Genomic DNA, 21,302 nt, shown 5'->3' on the forward strand with positions numbered 1-21,302 from the left:
TATCCCTATTTAAACATTTTGTTTTTTCTCTTCCCTTCCCCAAATTAGACTGACATCAAATACAGTAAAAACAGGGGTTATACCATAGGGGAGGAGCATACAAAGCAACAAAAAAAAATAACATGGTACCTTATAAATACGTTAGAAACAATAGCAAGAAAGAAAAAAACCACTTGTGTCCCTAGCTTGGGGTTCATTTCGCTTAACTTCATCTTGTCTGGTCATATGTACATAGTTTTGACTTTTTCTACTTGCCCCAGACATATTGCAAATAAGGGAAACCATGGTCCTATGTTTCTTTGGGTCTGGCTTACTTCAATTAATATAATTTTTTCCAAGTCTTTCCATTTCCTAACAAGTGGGACAATGTCATTTTTTCTGATGGAGGCATAGAATTCCATTGTATGTGTGTGTGTGTGTGTGTGATCTACTGAGGGGCAACTGGGTTGGTTCCATATCTTAGCTATGGCAAATAATGCTGCAATAAATATAGTTGTGCTGGTAGATTTAGTATGGACTTGTTTGTGATCATTTGGGTAAATGCCCAAAAGTGGGATTGCTGGGTCATAGGGGAGCTCTATGTGGAGTCTTTTGAGGAATCTCCATACTACTTTCCAAAGTGGTTGAACAAGTTTACACTCCCACCAACAATGCAGTAGGGTTCCCTTATGGCCACATCCCCTCCAGCATCTGTTGTTATTAGAGTTCTTGATTATAGCCATTCTAACTGGGGTGAGGTGGAATCTCAATGTTGTTTTGATTTGCATTTCTTTTATGGCTAGAGAAGTTGAGCATTTCTTCATGTGTGTATTGGCCATTCTTATTTCCTCTTCAGAGAAGTTTCTCTTTAAGTCCTTAGCAGTTGTTTCTTTGAGAATTTGTTGTTGGGGGATTTAATTTTTTGAGTTCCAAGTATATTTTAGATATGAGACCCTTGTCCATTGTATGGCTAGTGAAGATCTTCTCCCAATCTACAGGTTTTCTATGGATCTTGCTAGCTATCCTCCCCAAATTCTTAATCTGTGACAATGTCTTTTAGTAACAGTGAGAGAGCTGGGCTCAAACAAGCATGTGAGGTTTTTGGGGGGTAAGATTCCAGAACTGGGACTTGATCTTAGGACCTAGGCACTGTCTTTAATATTTTCACTCTAGGTTAGTGCACTACCATTTGAGCCACAGTTCTATTTCTGGCATTTTAGTGGTTAAGTAGAAGTAAGAGTCTCACAGACTTTCCTGTCTGGGCTGTCTTCAAACCATGACCCTCAGATCTCAGCTTCCTGAATAGCTAAGATTATAGGCATGAATCAACTGTGCTGAACTACAAATATGCTTTTCTTTTTCACCTCTGCAATGCAATGCTCTTAACTATGTATATGGGCCTATGTGTTATTATCTTGAAGACACAATTGTGATATTTGAACACAAATTATATTATTTCTTCTACTAACATCTTTAATGTGCTGGTAAATCAGGTGCTGGTTAGAACACAAAGCAGCTGCAACTCTCTTATCCTACTAGTATTAGTGCAAAATGGTATGGCACTCCCATTGTCCCCCGCCTTACCCCCACCCAGGAAGCTTGTTGTTAAATATTTACAGCAGTGGGAAAACTACAAGGGTTTATATTACTCAGGGTGCTTGGTTACTGACAACAAATCCACTCTAAGCAGATTGAAAACAAAAACTACCAAAATATGGAAAAAGGGCTATTGAGATGTGAAAAGTCTCCTAATATGTTTATGTCTTGGAAACAGTGAGTGCTGAGCATGAACAGAGTACCATTTGTTGATATCAAAATTTGAGACCATCAAAAGCTATGTACATATGACTATATAATATGATGCTAAGAGAAATGAACCCCAAGATATTGACACAGAGGTCTTTCTTTGTTGTTGTTTTTAATGTACTATGTGACCTTTTGTTTCCTTTGTGTGTTCTTCCCCCTATTGTATATCCCCTGTTTGCACCTGCATTTGATTTTGGTATGGTACATCCTGTATATACATTTATCTAATTTGGGGAGGGGAAAGGGAATAACAAAACGCTAAAACAAGGACTCAGGATGAGCCATTGCAACAAGATATCCACAAGACACTATGTTTGGAAATGAACTTTACAACTTCAGGAGGTGGGGGAGAAGTTAAGGAAGTAGGGGAGGGAAGGGCTAGTGGGAGAACAACAAAGGAGGGGGTAACAATGCTTGACAAGAAATGTACTCATTACCTCACTCATGTAACTCTTCTGCACAACATCTTTACAATAAAATAAATTTTTTTTTAAAAATTTGAGACCAGGCTAGGTGCAGTGCTTCAAACATTAAGAAATCTCAGCTACTGGGAAAGTAAAGATTGCAGTTTGAAGACATCTTGGGCAGAAAGTTTCTAGGGCTTCAGCTCAACAAACAAGATGAGTGTGGTGGTATGCATCTGTAATCCAAGCTATATAGGTGGCATATGTAGGAGACTCTCAGTCAGACCAACCCCAAGTGAAAAAAAAATTTTTTTAAGTGAAACTCTATCTAAAAAAATAAAACAAAAAAAGAGATTCAGGAGGCCTTGAGTTTATCCCAATACCACCACAAACGAACAGAATCAGCAAGTATTGTGACCATCATGGATACCCCAGGACATAGACACTTAACAAAGACATGATTCCAGGCACATTCCAGGTCAACTGTGCTATCCTAATTATTGTTGCTGTTAGAAAATTTGTAGTGAATGTCTCTAAGAATGGTTAGATCCATGAACATACCCTCTGGCTTACACACTAGATGTGAAGCAAGAAAAGTGAATCTCACCAAGTCTTCCTACAGCCAGCAGAGATAAGAGGAAATTGTTCAGGAAGTCAGCATCTACCTACATTAAGAAACTGGCTGCCACTCCAGTAAGGTAACATTTGTGCCCATTTCTGGTGGGAACAGAACATTGAAGTCAAGCATAATGATTCCTTGCTTCAAAGCCACCCACAAAGACGGCAATACCAATGGAACACACTGCTTGAAGCCCCAGGTTACATCTACTACCCACTTATCAACTTGTACAGTTGGTAAGCCTTTTGTCTGCTCTCCCTGATATCCATGGCTGCTGTCCCTTAGGGCCAACCTGTGATTGGTGTTCTTAAACCCAGCAGTGTTTGTTCCAGTCAGTGTCAAAGATGAAGTTAAATCTGTTGAAATGCTCCATAAAGCTTTGAGTGAGGCTCCTCTTGAGAATAATGTTGATCTCCATGTCAAGACTGTGTCTGTCAATGATAGTCATCATTGCAATGGGGTTGGTGATGCTCTATCAGTGCTGACCATGCCTCTAGACTCAACAGTCACATAGCTCACTCTGCCTGCATGAGCTAACAGACAATGGACCATGCTTTGGGAAGAAGCTGGAAGATAGTCCTAAATTCTTGAAGTCCAGTGATGCTGCCATTGTTATGCAGTTCCTGGAAAGCCCACATATTTTCTGGGTCATTTTGCTGTTCATGCTGAGACAGACAGCTGCTGTGGGTGTCAACAAAGTGAAGATGAGAAGATTGTTGGAGCTGGAAAAGTCACCAAGGCCTCCCAGAAGTCTGAGAGAATTGACTCTTAATCAGTGGTTGAACATTCTCAGAACCATGTCTCAATTGTCCACTTTGGTTTAAGAGTAAATGACTTGCTAATGATAACAATGCATTCTGAAACCTTCAGAAGGAAATGACAAAGTTTTGTGGACCATTTTAGTGAAAGTTATTTGAAAATCTGTCATAACATTTTTGAGATCTACTTAAGCAAATTTCAATGGGAATAAAGGGGGAGTAGTTAACCTCAGATTATAGTTTGCATAAAGGGAGAAAAGTAATGTTTTTCACTCTTGGGGAAGGGGGGGGGGGGAAAGCAGCACTGAAATAGAATGGTGCAAATTGTTCTCAGGCCAAAAGATCCAACTAAGATCCCACAGGGAATAGATCAAAATCAGTGGAGAGCTGTCATTTTTGCCTACTTGGCACTTCTCTCCATTTTTACCATAGCACCTGGCTTTTCCTTTGAGATCCTGCATCCTTCCTTTCTCTATGTAGACCTATCCTCCCTCACCACTACCCATTCAAGCAATGAGATCATGTCTCATGTCAGTCTTGGGTTCCCCAAGGAATCTGGACACACACAAAAGAAAAGTCATTCCCATGTTATTCCTAAAAAGGCTATGCCTATCAATCCCTGTTTCAAAGATAACCAGTGTTACCATGTTTCTGTCACCTTTGAGCTCTCATAGCAACATTCTTCCACATTCTATGAACTTTCTGGTGCCCTTTGAAAATATGACTATTTTGTTTAAGTTAGCTCGAGTCTGTTTTTATTGTATGACACCACAGAGCACTAGCTGATATGCTAAGTGCTGGAGTGGGAAGAGGCTTGTTTTCCCTATTAGAGACATGTTTTGTTAACGCTTGTGCAGTAGATCACAGGGAATGGTGGGTCATTAAAATAATGGTCCCAGTGAGTCCATGCCTTTTTACAATGGGATATTGCTGTCCCCTCCATCAAGATTCTGGATTTGGATTCTATTTCTTAACCCCCTTGAATCTGGACTGGTTCCCTTATTTTTTTAAGTTTAGCCAATAGACTGTGGTGGAAATACTGTGTCTGATGTCAAGAGACCCTGAGAACATCATGCTGTGCGGAAGCTGCAGTGTTTGAGGGGAATTAGATGACCATAGCCACATACATGAACTCAGGTGAGACTGACAAAAGCCATTCAGCTTGAGGACCAACTAAACAGGAGAAGTACTAAGTAGCCATTGTTTTCAACCACCCATCTGTAGAGTACCAGATAGTGGTGAGGGGAGTGAAGCACAGAACACTGTGGCCTTTGAAACCCTGTCAGCTAATTCTAGCCCGGTAGTTTACATCAACTTTGACCTCAACTTTCAGGCTTACCTGATGAAGTTTGGACCTGCTAGCCCCTACAATGCTTAAACTTATTCCTTAAAATATTCTACACACCTTTCTCCTTTCTCCCATCTCCCCTCACTCCGATCTCTTCCTCCTCCTCCTCTTCTCTCTCTTCCTTTCCCTCTATTTCTTTTTTCTTCTTCTTCCTCAACATAGTTTCCCTGGGGCTTTCTATGATCTTTAAAAAAAATTTACTTTTACTAATATTTTTTGTAAGGAGCTGGGCACCAGTGGTTCTCACGCCTGTAATCCTAGCTACTCAGGAGGCTGAGATCTGAGGATCGTGGTTCAAAGCCAGCCTGGGCAGGAAAGTCTATGAAACTCTTATCGCCAATAAACCACCAGAAAACCAGAAATGGTACTGTAGCTCAAGCCTTGAGCTGAAGAGCTGAGGGACAGAGCTCAGGCCCAGAGTTCAAGCCCCACGACTGACAAAAAAAAAAAAAAGAAGCCAGTCAGGACAGAAACATCTGTGAGAGTTCTATGTCCAATTAACCACCAAAAAAAACCTTAAGAAGTGTCAGACTGTCATCCCTGAGTGAAAAAATGTGACAGCACCCAGGCCCTAAGTCCAAGTCCCAGTACAGGCACACATATACATACAAAAATATTATTTGTAACTGATAAATCTTAACTATACATTTATGGGGTACAGTGTGATGTTCTTATCTATGTGCAATATAGAATGATCAAATTAAGCTACTTAATTCTATGGCTTCTTGTTAGCTATTGGGAGAAGTCATTTCTCTATTTCAATCCATTCCAAGTTTGTTTCATCCTCATTATTTTTGTTTTGAAACAGTCTTTCTATAAAGCCTAAAGTGGTCTCAAACTATGTAGCCCAGACAAGCCTTGAAATAGCAATCCTCCTGCCTCTTCCTCCTATATGCTGGGATGATGGGCATGTGCCATCATACTCAGTTCTTACCTTCCTTTGAAAAATTATCTTTTCTTACTCTTGACCTCATGATTTGTTCAGTCTGATAGCACTCTTATCTTCCTTAGAAACTGTCAAATGGCTACACCTTATTCATAACATTAAAACCTTAGACAAAGCATTAGATTTTTTCAAGCTCTTCTTCCTACTTTATCCTACTAGGCTGCCATTAGATCATTTTCTAACTCTCTCCTGTCAGAATTGCACTGATCTCAAATGTTAGGCAGGAGCAAAAGATGATGTGCAAATGTCCAGTCACAGATCCTTCACAGTACTTCATCATGCCACCATCCCCAAAATGCAGCAATCATTTTGAAGTTTAAAGTTCTGGCTTCTGTTGTCCAGTTAGAAATATCATTCCATGTGGCCTGTGTGCATACATCTAGGTGGGATTTCTTCAGCCAATACTATATTTAAGTTAATGTTACCTTCTCTCAGCAAATGAAACTATTTCTTGTTTGCAACTATGATGGTTTCAAAGGATCTAGGGGAGGAGACAAGAGGATCGCACGTTTGAGGCCAACTTACTCTACATAATGAGTTCAAAGCTAGCCTGGCTACCTAGTAAGATTGAGCCTCATAAATTCCAAAGACAGAAAAGCAAGTAACAAACAGGTACTAAAATACTTAGATACTCATTTTACCAAGAATGAAGTCTATCATTGCATTCTTTGAATCTTGGAGGTCTTACAGCTGCTCGGAGTGAGAGTCAACAGAAGACATGATGCTTTGTGACTTTCAGGGCTGGATCAAAAGAGGGCCTGCTGCTTCAGCCATGTTCACGGAAATACCAGCACTTAGAATTTCAACTACCTTGTAAGAAATCCTGCTATTCAAAAGTCACCATGTTGTGAGGAAGCCCAGGTTCATGAATAAGCTACATGTGGGTGCTCTCTCCTAGACTTCAACTCTCTCCACCCCAGACATTGAAGGAATCTGCGGATGATTCTAGCTCACAACTGCTAAGCCACCTCAGTACTGAAGTCATCCCAGGGAAAATCTTAGAAATGGAGGAACAGAGTAACAGCACTCATAGTGTGTTTTGCTCAAATTCCTGACCAACATAACAATGCTTATTTTAAGGATCTAAATGTTTAGGTAATTTCTTAAACATCACAAAGAGCTGGAAAGGCAAACTGCAGTATAAACAAGCAAGCATGCGCAGAGGAGTCATCCCACAGCTGTTCTTGTGCCCAAGGAGGGTCCCTCAGAGTACCCCTATAGCAAGGGAGCATGTTGCCTCTTTAGAAACATTTACTGTGCAGCTAGACCTGAGCCTAAGCCTTAGTACCTAAGAAAAGATGGCTCTGAGAATTACTGCCAAGTAAGATCATCAGTATTCCCAAAACAAGAGCCAGTGTGGCAACATTTCCAATCACCAAGGATTTGGCTCTGATCCAAAGACAGTGGAAAGGACAACTAAAGGAGTCCATGTTTGGTTCTGTTTTGCAAGACCTCTTTTGCTCTGACCCATCAAATATAAAATTGGAAAATCTCCAGAAAAGATACTACTTTGTACTTTGTAGAGAATTTGAACATCCTGGGCTTTTAATATTCGTGGCTAAAAAAAAATAATCTGATTAAAAAATGAAAACTAAGAAATGATTTACAGAATCACAATAAAATAAAAAATATTCATACAGGCAAAACAGATTCCTGAGGCACCAGCTGCTTTGTATAGATGGTAGACTTGTAGATTTTGTAGTGGTTCCAAAGTCTGCCTCCTCAGGATAGTGGTTCTAGTTTCTAATTTTGCTGGTATATCCTCAAACTAGGGCTCAGGGTAAAGCTCCATGATAGAGCACTTGGCCTGCCACACACCATGGAGCTAGGTTTTGCCCATAGCACTACAAAAACTAAATACTGCATATGATGTCACACTAGATCTAAATATTTTGAGCAGCTTGAATCATAATTATTAATTTATCGAAGTAAGGATCAATTCTGATCATCCCTTCCTCTGCTCTAGGGAATGGCTTCCTTAGTGCCTCAGGTCCCCAGTGCCTGTGTGCGTTCAGGGCGTGTGTGTGTGTGTGTGTGTGTGTGTGTGTGTGTGTGTGTGTGTGTGTGTGTGTGTGTGTGTGTGTGTGTGTGTGTGTGTGTGTGTGTGTGTGTGTGTGTGTGTGTGTGTGTGTGTATACTTGTGCATGTGCATGCCAGTTCAGGGGCTTGGACTCATGGCTTGGTTGCCATACTTAAGCTTTCTCCACTCAAGGCTGGCACTCTACCACTTGAACCAAAGTTTCACTTCAGGTTTTTTGGTGGCTAATTGGAGATAAAGAGTCTTATGGACTTCCCTGCCCCTCAATTTTAGTCTCCTGAGTGACAAGTGTTACAGACATAGCTACTGGCTCCAGGCTCCACATTTTTGTCTCTTGGCTGTGATCTCTGTATTAAAGTCTCTCCATTCAGCTAAGATGGATTCTGTTTTCTGGAGGATGCTATTGATAAACCAAATCTTTTGACCAGAACAGCAGACTTTAGAAGGCCTGGTTATTATTTCTGACAAATTCTTCAAATGGCTTTACACATTACTGAGTGACTTGGTTCTTCAACAATAGCTGTTCTTGAATTGTTAGTATTCCATTCAGTTATAATTAGAAAAAAAAAGAATTGCTTAAGTGAAGCTTTGATAAATCTTTTCAAGGGGCCAGATGTTAGATAAGGCCAAAGACAACATGTAAACAAATGACTATGGCTTGAACAAATAGGAGAAATAAAATTTTATTTATTAAAAACAGGCAGCCACTGGGTGCTGGTGGCTCATGCCTATAATCTTAGCTACTCAGGAGGCTGAGATAAGAGGACTGCAGTTCAAAGCCAACCCTGTCAGGAAAGTCCGTGAGACTCTTATCTCCAATTAACCACCAGAAAACCAGAAGTGGCACTGAGGCTTAAATGGTAGAATGCTTGTGTTGAGCTGAAGAGCTGAGGGACCGCGCCCAGGCCCCGAGTTCAAACCCAGGGCTGACACAAAAACAAACAAGCAAACAAATAAATAAATATCAGGCAGCCATTCTATAGTCTACAGTTTTCCAACCCCTGATTTGGACAAATTAGTGATTTCTTTTTCCTCACATAGCAGGACCAGAGGTGTGCATTTGAATCCATTTGCAAAATGACTCATTCTCATAACAATTCTCATGATTTGTTCCTTTCCTTATGGGGATCCCTGTAGGGGATGCTTGAGCATCCTTATACCAGGGAAGCTTGCTTCCCCCAGATAAAGCTACGCAAGAAAACAAAGTTAAAGCTGCAATGCCTTTCAATGGCCTGAAATTTAAGCCACATTATTAATTTTGCTTGTTCTTTTGATTACCTGGAGATAATGATGATGATTAGAGGGTATCTTCAGTCTGCATGATTACCATACATACTTCACACCAGGAAAACACAAAGGAGAAAGGTCGAAAAGGATACAGCATCTCTGGAGGGGAGGACCTTCTATGTGGCTGACCCCTCAAGACACTTTTCTAGCCACCAGTATGAGCCACAAAGTCTCTTAGCTTCTCAAATAGCTGAGAAGATCCTTCCAGCATGTAGAGGTGACCAAAACCAAGAGTTACTCAAGATCCAAGACTAGAAGCAGGCTGGCAGCTTTAGGAAGCAACCATGGACAGAGGTACTAATGCTTGCTTGGCTTCCGGCCTGTGTCATGTACCAGAGTGAACATAGAAGGCCAGCCTTGATTTCATTTCTGGGACAACAGGACTACGGGACATGAGACTAGCAGCTGTTGACCCCCAGTACTCTTCATTCAGAATACCTTACGGGCTTTTAAACATTCTTAGACCCCCTAGATCAGTGCAGACCCACTAAGTCAGCATTTTCAGGAGCCTGGAATTTAAAAAAATTCTGATGCTGTTTGGCTTGAGAACTTCTAATACAACAAATCTCTTTTAGTGCAGTTGGAGACAGAATCAGGAGCTTTAGCAGCTGCCCTTCAACTTGCAACTCACTTGTAGCTTATAGTATAAGAAATCTCCTCACCTATGTCCTCCCTGGACTGTATTTTCCAAGTTTTGTTTCATCCAGGTCACCTTATTTAACTGAATCATATTGAAGGATAGGGACTATGAGTTCTGCCATCATTCAAGGCTCTTCTTTCAACCACACAGCATTGGCTATCCCCAATGAGCTCAATTTCATCCAAGCTGTTGATGAATGTGCTGTCTGGAGTAGAGCCCTGTGGCATTCCCCTAGGGAATTCCTGTGGAGAATTTATCTGCCACAAATATCTTGGCAGCATCCCTATCTCTATGATTTAATAACAGCTTCTCTGGGGTCATAAGAGCATCTGTATTTCTTGCACATTCTGTGATGACATCTCAGGCCTCCTTCTATTTTTTTAAACTAGTCTATACAAATGATTCCAGAAGCCAGTCATATTCTCTTGGGGAAAATGAAGGTATAAAATGAACTGAGTGGTTCTACCTCTTCTGAAGCCAGATTTCTTCCTTGAATACTGACTGCTTCTTCTAGTAACTGTGTTTAGACAAGTTATTGAATGGCTCAAGTTCTGGATATTCAGTTCTCATTTGTGAAATGGGGATTCTAATAGTGTGTTTCTCATAGGGCTGTTGTAATTATTAAGTGTGGGCTGGAAAGGTAGCTCAGTGGTAGAGTGCTTGCCTTGCATGCATGAGGCCCTGGGTTCGATTCCTCAGCACCACATAAGCAGAAAAAGCTGGAAGTGGTGTTGTGGCTCAAGTGGTAGAGCACTAGCCTTGAGCTGAAGAGCTGAGGGACAGCGCCCAGGCCCAGAGTTCAGGCACCATGACTGGCAAAAAAAAAAAAAAGAAAGTAATTATTAAGTGTGAGGACTGGATAGAATGACACATAAAAAGCACCATGGAAGTTGCCATTCTCACAATCATCTCCTCCAACCAGTGGAGCTCTTTCTTATATTGTTTTGTGGAAGATACTGGATATGCTATTAATGTCTTTTCTTCTACTAGATTCAGGTTTAAGTTGCTCTTCCTTGTTTAGTTTCCTAAGATAATATCTTATTTTATATGTTGTGTTGATACTGGAGCTTGAACTCTGAGCCTTGCACTCTCGCTTGGCTTTTTCACTCAAAGCTGGTACTCTCCCACTTAGGCCACATCTCCACTTCTGGCTTTTTACTAGTTACTTGCAGGTAAGAGTCTCAGAGACTTTGCTACCTAGTCTGGCTTTGAACCACAACCTCAGATTTCAGTCTCTTGAGTAGCTGGATCACAGGCATGAGCCTGTAAAAGATAAAAGCCTGGCAAAGATAAACATTTTAGATAACTAATTTTTGCTCTTTTTTCTTTGCTAATGCACTCGTTTAATACTATAAATTTCCCTTTAAGTACTATTTTCACTTCATACTAAAAATGTTTTCATTTAGTTCCAAATATTTTAAATTTTCTGCCAAGAACTCTTTGACCTATAGATTATTTAGCAGTATGTCATTGGGGATTTCCCAAATATTCTCCTATTAATGATTTCTAATTTAACTCCATTGGGGTGAAAGAACTGACTTTTTGTAATTGCTATCATTTTAAATTTGTTGGGATATATTTAATGACTCAAAATGTGGTCTATTTTAGTGAATTTTCTATGCAAGCTTGACAAAGTATGTGTATTTGGCTGGTGGTAGAGGGAGTAATCTATAAAAGTCAATTAAATCAAACTGATTATAGTGTTATTCAGGTCAATGCTATTTTTATTGCTTTTCTGCCTGCTTGATCTATAAATTATTGCCAGGAGGATGTTGAAGTCTCCAACTGCAACAGTAGATTTACTTAGCATACTTTTTTCATTTTAGTTTTCTCAGGTTTGGCCACACATATTTTGAAACTTTGTTACTAGGCACATACAGAGTTATATCCTCTTGGAAAGTAGATTCATTTTATCATTTTGTGGCACCCTTACCCATCCACGAAATTTGTTTTGATTTCAGCTATTAGCATAGTGACTTTGACTTTCTTTCAATTAGTGTTAGTATGATATATATTCTCTATTTCTTTACTTTGAAACCATCAAAATCTTCTTTCCCAGGATGTCTAGAGCATCTGGATTTTATCCCCAGCACTACAAACAAATAAAGTGTTTTTATTATAAAAAAAAAAAAACCATATAGTTGTTTCCCTAGAGCTTAGAAGATATTTTCAGTTAATCTGAGTCTACCTTCAAAGGACACTTTCCTCATAGTGCAGGTACTTTAAAATAGAGAGTTCTGAATTCCTCTCTCACATGTCTTATGGCATTGTTGTCATTCTTTTTAGTTGTCTATATGCTGCTATTACCATGTACATTGTTACTGTTGTTTAGACAGTTACCTTTAGTCAGAATTTAGATTTGTTTACAAAGCTATCAGTTCTATTTGAAAGGAAGATGAGATTTTAACTCCCTCAAATAGAGAGGTATTCCAAGATTCCTCTGAAAATCAAGAGTACAGTAAAATATCTAAAGAACCCTGCGATATAAAGAACTATGCTAGACACTACAGGGACGTCACATGACAGCAAACTCAGACACAAACTACTCTGACCTCTGCATTTTAGATGTGAAGAAACCATGATTTAGGGCAGAGAAATAACTGATGCCTGGCTAATCTGAAAAAAAAATCAGAAAGGCAGTTGGATCTTCGAATACTATAGTGAGGGATAAAGGTGCTGAAGGGGACACTATTAACTGACAAAATTAATATACAGACAAAAAATCAGAGAAAAGAACATTAAGCTTACTGATATTGACAACTGTGTCATAGTCATAAAAGATTTCTATTCTTAGGACACACAGGTATTTAGGATTGAAGGACCATATGACAATGTAACATGCACTCATGCTGAACATAATTTATCCTCAAATATCTCAGACAAATATACACAAATACAAAGGAGGAAGGGAGGAATGATAAAAGTAAATGGGTCCAAATGTTAGCAATAGGAAAGTATGGGTACAAAGTACTATTACTGTTTGAAATGATCTTTAAATAAAAAAATGTCAACGTGATTCCTGAAGCCCTTTATTATAATGTATTATATCTCTTGTCATAAATTTGCTTAGAAATCCAGGGATTTTTCTCTATACTTTTGATCTTTTCCATACCACTAGGCCCAAGATGCCAAAATATAGTTTATTTCTTTGGTTGTTGTAAACTCATTTTCAGAGAGTTTGCTAATATGGGTGGTAATCATCATGTGCAGAGAGAAACATCTAGAACAACCTTATAAAAGGAAATGACCTCCCTGAATTCGGAAGCCATTGGTTGGAGGATCCTGATTATATCCAAGGCCTTTGCCCTCCAGTCAGCGCATACCACTGCTCTGCTGGCTCTGGCCCTCCCTCACCATCCTTATGGAGAAGCATTCCATCTTCAGGACGCATTGAGCTGAGCGGGAACTCCCTGAGGTCCACTGTCTATTTGTTCCGTTGTTGAGTTGCAACACTCACACCTACATCTACCAGAAGGAAAACAGACACTTGAGCTGAAAAGCTGAGGGACAGCACCCAGGCCCAGAGTTCAAGCCCCACGACCGACAAAAATAAATAAATAAATAAATAAAGGCAAGGTAAGTGAAGAAATAGCCTTACAAGGTGTTATTTTTTAATGAATTGAAGTTTCAAAAGTTCCAAAATAATGTTATCACAGAATAGAATTGCCACTGGCAACCATTTTTTAAAAATTCTGAAAAGTTAGAGAAGCAAATGTCAATAACTGCAGTTTTTAATGATGGATCACAGACACTGCTGAAAACCTAGGAAGATGTGGGCACCTGAGAACATTCTGGAATAGATGACTGAACAGATGGCTGAGAGCCTGTAGAAAAGAATGCAGTGGTTATTGGAAAGAAGAATGAATTCACAAATAACACCTTGTGATGTACTAATTTTTTTAACAGAATCATTGGATTAAATCATCAAAATGATGTAAAAATAAGATGGCTTGATTTCAACAAAAACAGGAAACATGGGAAGGAGAAACAGGTTGACTGAGAAAGTAAACAATGCATCTACTGACCTGAAAGGCAATTCTGTTGCAGTATCAACTCCATTCTGTGCATAGTCTTTAGGCAAGACTTAGGGAAAACATGCCTAAAAAGCACAAAGCTGGGAGGAAGAGCCAACATGACATTAGAAATAGCTCAATAGACCCGACCACAGTCTAAACCCAATAGGAACATGAGTAAGTTTTTTATTTGGTCCTTCACTGACAGAAGACAATGGTTATATGAAATGAACATTGAACGTACAGGCTAACTGTAAGCCAGCCACAAGCAGCAGCTTCACAAATGGGATCAGTTATACTGGATGCTGGGTTTTTAAAGAGGTTGCCGAGTAAGAATAACACCATGCACGTGGTATTCAGGTAAGGGGTAGGTTTATGGCGAGCAGACTCAGCCCTCCTCACAGCCAAGTCTCCGCCTAGCCTAGTACCTGCGTTACTTAGGCAACTGGCACACCTGGAAGAGGTCGTATCTGCTGAGGTCACATCTGGATTCTATGTGGCCATACCTTTCTCCCACTTGATCCCACCTCCCTTTACCTGGCGACTCCTCCCCCCCTCCCCCAGATAAGGCATGGATGGGAGGGGGGTGGTCAGATGCTCTCTTTCCCAGCCCGTGGAGTGCCAACCTGGCCTGGTATCAGCGGGAACGATGAATAAACCTACTTTTTACCTAAGCAGCCTCTTTAAAAACCTAACACTGGGCTGGGCGCTGGTGGCTCACACCTGTAATCCTAGCTACTCAGGAGGCTGAGATCTGAGGATCGCGGTTCAAAGCCAGCCCGGGCAGGAGAGACGGTGAGACTCTTATCTCCAATAAACCACCAGAAAACCGGAAGTGGTGCTGTAGCTCAAGTGGTAGAGCGCTCGCCTTGAACTGAAGAGCTGAGGGACAGCGCCCAGGCCCAGAGTTCAAGCCCCACGACTGACCAAAAAAAAAACCCAAAACCTAACACTGATGTAATGTCGAAAAACGAACTTTGAGGCACGCGGGGGGGGGGGGGGGGGGGGGGGGGGATAGGAAGAAAGGGATGGTATGTGGAAACAGGAGGAGGCAACAATGCTTGATAAGAAATGCACCTATTACCTTGCTCATGTAATTGTAACCCCTCTGTACAGTAGTCTCACAAAAAAAAAAAAAAAACTAACACTGGGGGCTGGGAAGGTGGCTCAGTGGTAGAGTGCTTGCCTTGCTTGCATGAGGCCCTGGGTTCGATTCCTCAGCACCACATAAGCAGAAAAGGCCAAAGTGGCACTGTGGCTCAAGTGGTAGAGTGCTAGCCTTGAGCTGAAGAGCTGAGGGACAGTGTCCAGGCCCAGAGTTCAGGCCCCACGACTGGCAAAAACAACAACAAAAAACCCCTAACACTGGGTACCATAACCTGTTGAAGGTGCAAGAGCTGAATCAGCACTTGTGAAAGGTGCTTTGTTGACTTGAACATTCTCTCCTTTAACCCTACAATCAACAATCCAAATGGCAAGACAGTTCTACCTCCATTTGACAAGTGAGACCATGTTAGCTCAGAAGATAATACATGAGCAAATTGTCCCAAGGTCATCTCATAGGATTCAAACTGAGTCAATACCAATTCTTGACTGGTTGGGACCATGAAACTGATATCTCCATTAAGTGCCTTGGTCATGCCACACTGGCAGTTTTCAAGGGTCACTTACAATAGAAACTGCTGAAGAACTGGAACAAATCAGCTTGGGGAGGATGAGGAAGTAGACACGTTGAAGCTAATGGTATACTATGATTTGCTAGATCTCCACAGTCCAATCCCTGCTCATCTCTGAGGTCTTCTGTCCCTGTCCTCACATGCCTCCTCTTTCCTCAATCTCAGTTCTACTAACCTGCTGGTAGCTGTCTAAATGCTTTTTTTCTCACACCTGGAGGCAACAGGACCTGCCATTTCATTCTACTCCAATGCCCACTGTAGTCACCTGGTCAACCTCATTTCTGCCTACATACCCTGAAGTCCCCCCCAGTCCAAGAACAAGTCCCTTCTTAGAACCAAGCCTAGGTTCAAGTCTACCTTCCTTTGCAGGGGGATGTTAGCTGCAACTCTCTTGACAGACTAAGATTGAAAAACTAACAAATCTAAAATACCATCACAAACAGGTAAGTTCAAAATAACTATTTAAGGCAGGTATTCCAGCAGCTCTAAATATTGAACAAACTGCTCTCTGAGCCCTAGGAGAAAATGCAATGCCAACAGAAAACTGACACCTCTTCTCTCCAATATAATTAGGGGGACGATTTTTTTAAATGTTATTCCATGCTTTTTTGAAGGAGTTCTTTAACTCTATTTTTTTGTGTGTGCTAGTACTGGGGCTTGAACTCAAGAGCTAGGGGTAGGCATTGTTATCTATCTTTTTTCACCCAAAACTGATACTCTACCACTTGAGCCACAAGCTCCATTTTCAGCCTTTTTGGTGGTTAATTAGAGGTAAGTGTCTCACAGATTTTCCTGCCCAGGCTGGCTTTGAACCTTGAGCCTCATATTTCAGCCTCTTGAGTAACTAGAGTTACAGGTATGAGCCTGGTTCTTTAACTGTATTTTTAAAGGACCTAAATAAGCAGTGAACTGAAAATGAATTCTGAAAGTGCCTGGCCTTAAAGGGGCAGAAATAACAAATTAGTGACAGAAAGAGCATCCCTCTAGTTTTAGAATTAGTAAAATGACAGATCAGAGGAAATGGGGTATGTGTAGAGCTGTTTGTTCCTTATGATCAAGTCAGTGAAATACCAAGATTTCTGTATGCCCATGTGCACCTATCCACAGTCAGAATACAGCTTGGTAGAGAAAATGTCCTTCTTCGTACCACCAACCATGAGGTGATGCTCTAGAGCATCCAAGCCCAGAAGATGCCTTTATTTGGTCTATGTTTTGTGAAGCCACAAGAGCTTGGATTCCTGTAAACCATGAAAGGCAAGATTAAACGGATCCTGCTCCCCAGCGTTGTGGGCACAGTGCTTTGTTTAAAGTACTGGGCCCAAGATTTGCCAAGGCCTCTCAGAAATGCCATACATGGTACAATTCTCTTCTCTCATCCTCATTCAAATGATGTTTTAATTGACACTAAACAGCAAGCTTTATAAATAAGCAGAAAGCAGGAGTCTGAGATGTTATGAGGATGTAAAGACTGATTCTTATACTCTGCTAGTAGAACTGTACCCAAAATTAATTTTAGCTATTAGCTCTATAATCACAATTGGACATGACCTTCAAAAGCAACTTAACCTTTTGTTTTTTATGTCACTGCGGCATTCTGGCTTCCTTCTAGAGCTTTCACTGTTTCTCTCCCTCCGTGAGCTGATGATGTGTGTACACTGGTCCTTTTATTGAAAGTGATCTTCAGAATAATGGAAATGCTTCCTTCAATGCTACAAAAATAGTGAGCTTCTTCTGAAATTCTTCATGCTTCCTATATAGTATGAGAGAAGATTTTAAAGCTAGTTAGAATAAATGACCTCTCTTCACTTAAGTAGACTTAGAACTTCTGATCAAATGGCCAACCTTCCCAACATCACCATCCACTTGGTAATTATGTGCGAGAAAACCAGTATTATCCATGTTAATGCAACAAATTATACCTATTGTTCCTATCTTATATATGACTCTGTCTCTCCCCTACATCTTTTAAATATTAAGAAACATTCCCCATGTACACTTATACAACCACTTTGGAAAGCAGTCTAGAGGGTCCTTAGAAAGCTAAAAATTGACCTCCCTTACGACTCAGTCATACCACTTCTAGGCATCTACCCTGAACAACAGGAACCAATATACAAGGACACGTGCACCTCCATGTTTATTGCAGCACTGTTCACAATAGCTAGGATATGGAAACAACCCAGATGCCCCGCCACAGATGAATGGATCCAAAAATTGTGGTATCTATACACAATGGAATATTATGCAGCCATTAGAAACGACAAAATAATGGCATTTGCAGGGAAATGGATGGAGCTAGAAGGAATCATGTTGAGCGAGGTAAGCCAAGAGCAAAGAGACAAACGGTACATGGTCTCCCTGATAAGTGGATGCTAAATCCAAAATGTTAGGTGATATGACAAAACTAACAGGAATTAAGAAACAAAGAACTCCCACTCATTTGGTCGAACCACTACTAAATATCCCCATGCTGCTGATCACATGTATGGTGTATATGTGTACACCATTATATGTTATAGACTGTGATAGACAATTTGCTCCAGGAAAGTTAGAATGAACTTGTGACTTTAAATGAGCATCATTATTCCACAATACTGTGAAATTCAGGAAATTATGTAATCACTTAATCACAATTAAAAAAAAAAAAGAACCTCAGGGAAGGAAGGGATGGTAGGGGGAAAACAATGGAGGGGGTAACAATGCTCAATAGGAAGTATACTCATTACCTTACTCATATAACTGTAACCCTCTGTATAGTATCTTTACAATAAAAAAGAAAGAAAGAAACATTCCCCAGGCTAATGAGCCGCACCTCATTAGGTCTTCTTCCTCTGAAGTTTCAGAACCTTCAGCCATTTTGCCCCAGTGCTGTTGCTTACTCTCCAGTTAGTTGTGTCCCTTTTAAACAACAGTCAAGAATGGAGCTATGGGCAATGAAAGCCTTTAACATCTTACCACTATCTAAACATCTAGCACATTAACTTTATTACTATGCATCCCCATCACCCCTGGCTATAAGAACAGGCTGCAGCTGTTCAGTAAGCATTAATTGGTAGTAAGATGTTGTGGCAGGAAAACATATGATAGATATGTTCAGTAAGCTCAAACCCAGCAGCTTAGAGAACAGCTTAAGTAACTTTAATGTAAGCTTGAATTCACTTTTAAAATCTACTTCAGTAACTCAAACCGGAGAGCTTCGTGAGCCTCACTTCCCACAGAACTAGAAGAGCTCACTACCAAAATGCAACATTTTCAAATCTGGAGGCTCAACTATTGTGAATTATGCTAGATGTCCAGAACAATGCAATCTGGCAAATCCTTTCCAACTCTATATTCCAAGTACTTAAATGTGCACTGGAGATTGCATTCCCCTTCCCCACCCCCCACTTTTTGACATGTTTTCATTTGAAATAGACAACTAGGTTAGACTAGAGGGCCTCAGATGTTATTATAAAGGTCATGGGTAGACAAAGGATCAGCACTACTAAAATATCAAATAAGGATGTCTACTCTACAGTTAGGCAAAAACATTTCAAGAAAGTATAACTATTTACATAGCATCTACATAAATACACATACATATAGATGCACATCTGTAACTCACTATTTTATAGTGTCAAAAATGACTACTATGAGCTGGGCATCAGTGGCTCATACATGTAATACTAGCTACTCAAGAGGCTGAGATCTAAGGATTGTGGTTTGAAGCCAGCCCAGGTAGAAAAGGCCATGAGATTCTTATCTCCAATTAGCTACGAGAAAAACAGAAGTGGTGCTGTGGCTCAAAGTGGTAGAGCACTAGCCTTGAGCAAAAAAGCTCAGGCACAGTGCCCAGGCCCTGAGTTCAAGGCCCAGGACTGGCTTTTAAAAAGAAAACTACTGTAGATATGCCACTAATAGAATAACTCAACTAGAAACTGCTTTGGCAGAATTGGCTCTTTTCTTCAAGAACCCCTGAGTAGAATGACTTGGACAATGGATATGTAGATAAGTGTACAGCTCTGGGAAGAGTATCTGTATGGACAATGTAGCTGGCCTTTCTCTCATCTCCCAGTTGTAGCAACTACACTTGGTCAAAATGATCTGGCCTTTCTGCAATTGGATTTGCTTCCCCTCTACACTCCTGTTTCCTGCCCTCTGATTTCCAAGTACACTGTCCCCAACCACAAATTACCACAGATGGACTCATCCTAGAACCAGAGGCCTGTGTGCCCCTTTAAAAAAAAAAGTTGTTGAAAAGAAGTATGAGTTAGACATATTCCATTTCTAAAGATATCTTTAGATACACAGAATTTGTTTGATAATAGTGTGTTGAGATTTGGGGTTTTATTATTATTTATTTTTAGAAAAAAGAGAAATTTTACAAGATGCAAAGTCTCACACAATTCACTGTTATGGTAACTATTTTTACATCCTAACACAGGCCCTGTTTTACAAAGTGGTGTTGGAAGGAACATGGACAGCAGGGATGTGCTGGAGACCCATCATGAACACACAGAGCACATCTAGTGTACTGGATGACAAGTGATGTCGGGTCAACCTGTTCCAAAAGAGCCAAGACATGATGAAAATCATTGAAAATCTGAGGGGGAGACGGAGGTGTGTGTTGTCTGCCTTGTGCACCCCAGACACCACATATGCAGTGCCCCATCAGACCACAGCAACTACAGAAAGGGTAGCAGTCCTTTGGTGTTTTCTTGCAGATATTCAGTTTCCTAGTTCTTATTTTTGTCTTCCTTTTCATGTTTCAGTCCCAAATTCTTACAGCAGTGTTGGTGCTTAGCATCTCCCATTTTCAGGATCCAGTTCTGCCCAATGGTAATACACTAAAAAGAACAAAGAGAAGACACATTACTAAGAAGGACTCCAAAAACTGCCTTCAATTTTTATCAACACAGGCATGAAAGCACTAAAACGTAACTGAATATATTCTTTCAAGTGCACGCAAAAATGCCCACACTAGCACAATAGTGTTCTACTTCATTGTGAAAACATTCTGCCATGTTGCCATGTATAAAACAATTATCGTCTCATCAGAGTCTCTAATTGATTACAATTCCATTCTCAAGCTCAAAAAGACAACAAACCAAAAAGCTAAAAATCCTTCTAAATGAATTTGAAGTAAGTGAAAATGAAAATACAGCATATCAAATTTTGTAATACTCACCTAAGGTAGTGCTTGGGGGAAAGTCATAGCATGCAGCACTTATGATTTGAAAAGAAAAGGCTGCCAAATCAATACTCTGAGTTTCTATCTTAAGAAACTGAATGACTAAAGAGTAAACCCCTAAAAGGCAGAAACCAACAGATAAAGGAAAGAAATATAAATAAAACCACCAATAAAATGGGTAAATCCCTGGCCAGACTTAACAAGAAATAGGATATGACACAAAATATCAATATGAGGAATCAAAGAGAATCAAACATCAGACAAACCTTAGTGACATTTAAAAAATAGGCCTGGTGGTATACATCTGTAATCCCAGAAACTTAGGAGGCTTAGGCATGAGGACTGTACCTGGTCAGTCTGGGTTACATAGCAAGACTGTCTCAAAAAATATTGCATGTTCTTCCTCATGTGTGGAATTTAGGCCTACAACAACGTGAATCACATGAATGTAAAGTAGGATAGAGTACTGTTTAGAAAACCAACAGGAAATGAGAGTTTGCTAGGAGAGGGTGAAGGGCATGAAGATGAATGAAGCATTTCAGATGGATGTACAAAAACAGAAAAATGAAACCCAATAAAATTGTGTAATAAGAAAGAGTAATATAGCAGATGAAATTG

General features: G+C 40.3%; 1 protein-coding gene across 1 annotated transcript in view; it reads right to left on the minus strand.

Annotated features, from left to right (window-relative positions):
• Nucleotides 1-17,613: 17,613 nt before the first annotated feature.
• Dtd1 (D-aminoacyl-tRNA deacylase 1) overlaps nucleotides 17,614-21,302 on the minus strand; it is a 168,738-nt gene continuing 165,049 nt past the window's right edge. The window contains exon 6 of the mRNA XM_070006678.1: nucleotides 17,614-20,340. The gene's annotated coding sequence lies outside the window, so the exon portion shown is untranslated. The remainder of the gene's footprint in view (nucleotides 20,341-21,302) is intronic.

Source organism: Dipodomys merriami, unplaced genomic scaffold (assembly GCF_024711535.1).
Source record: "Dipodomys merriami isolate MVZ:Mamm:240054 unplaced genomic scaffold, mDipMer1.0.p SCAF_7, whole genome shotgun sequence".
Taxonomy (NCBI): domain Eukaryota; kingdom Metazoa; phylum Chordata; class Mammalia; order Rodentia; family Heteromyidae; genus Dipodomys; species Dipodomys merriami.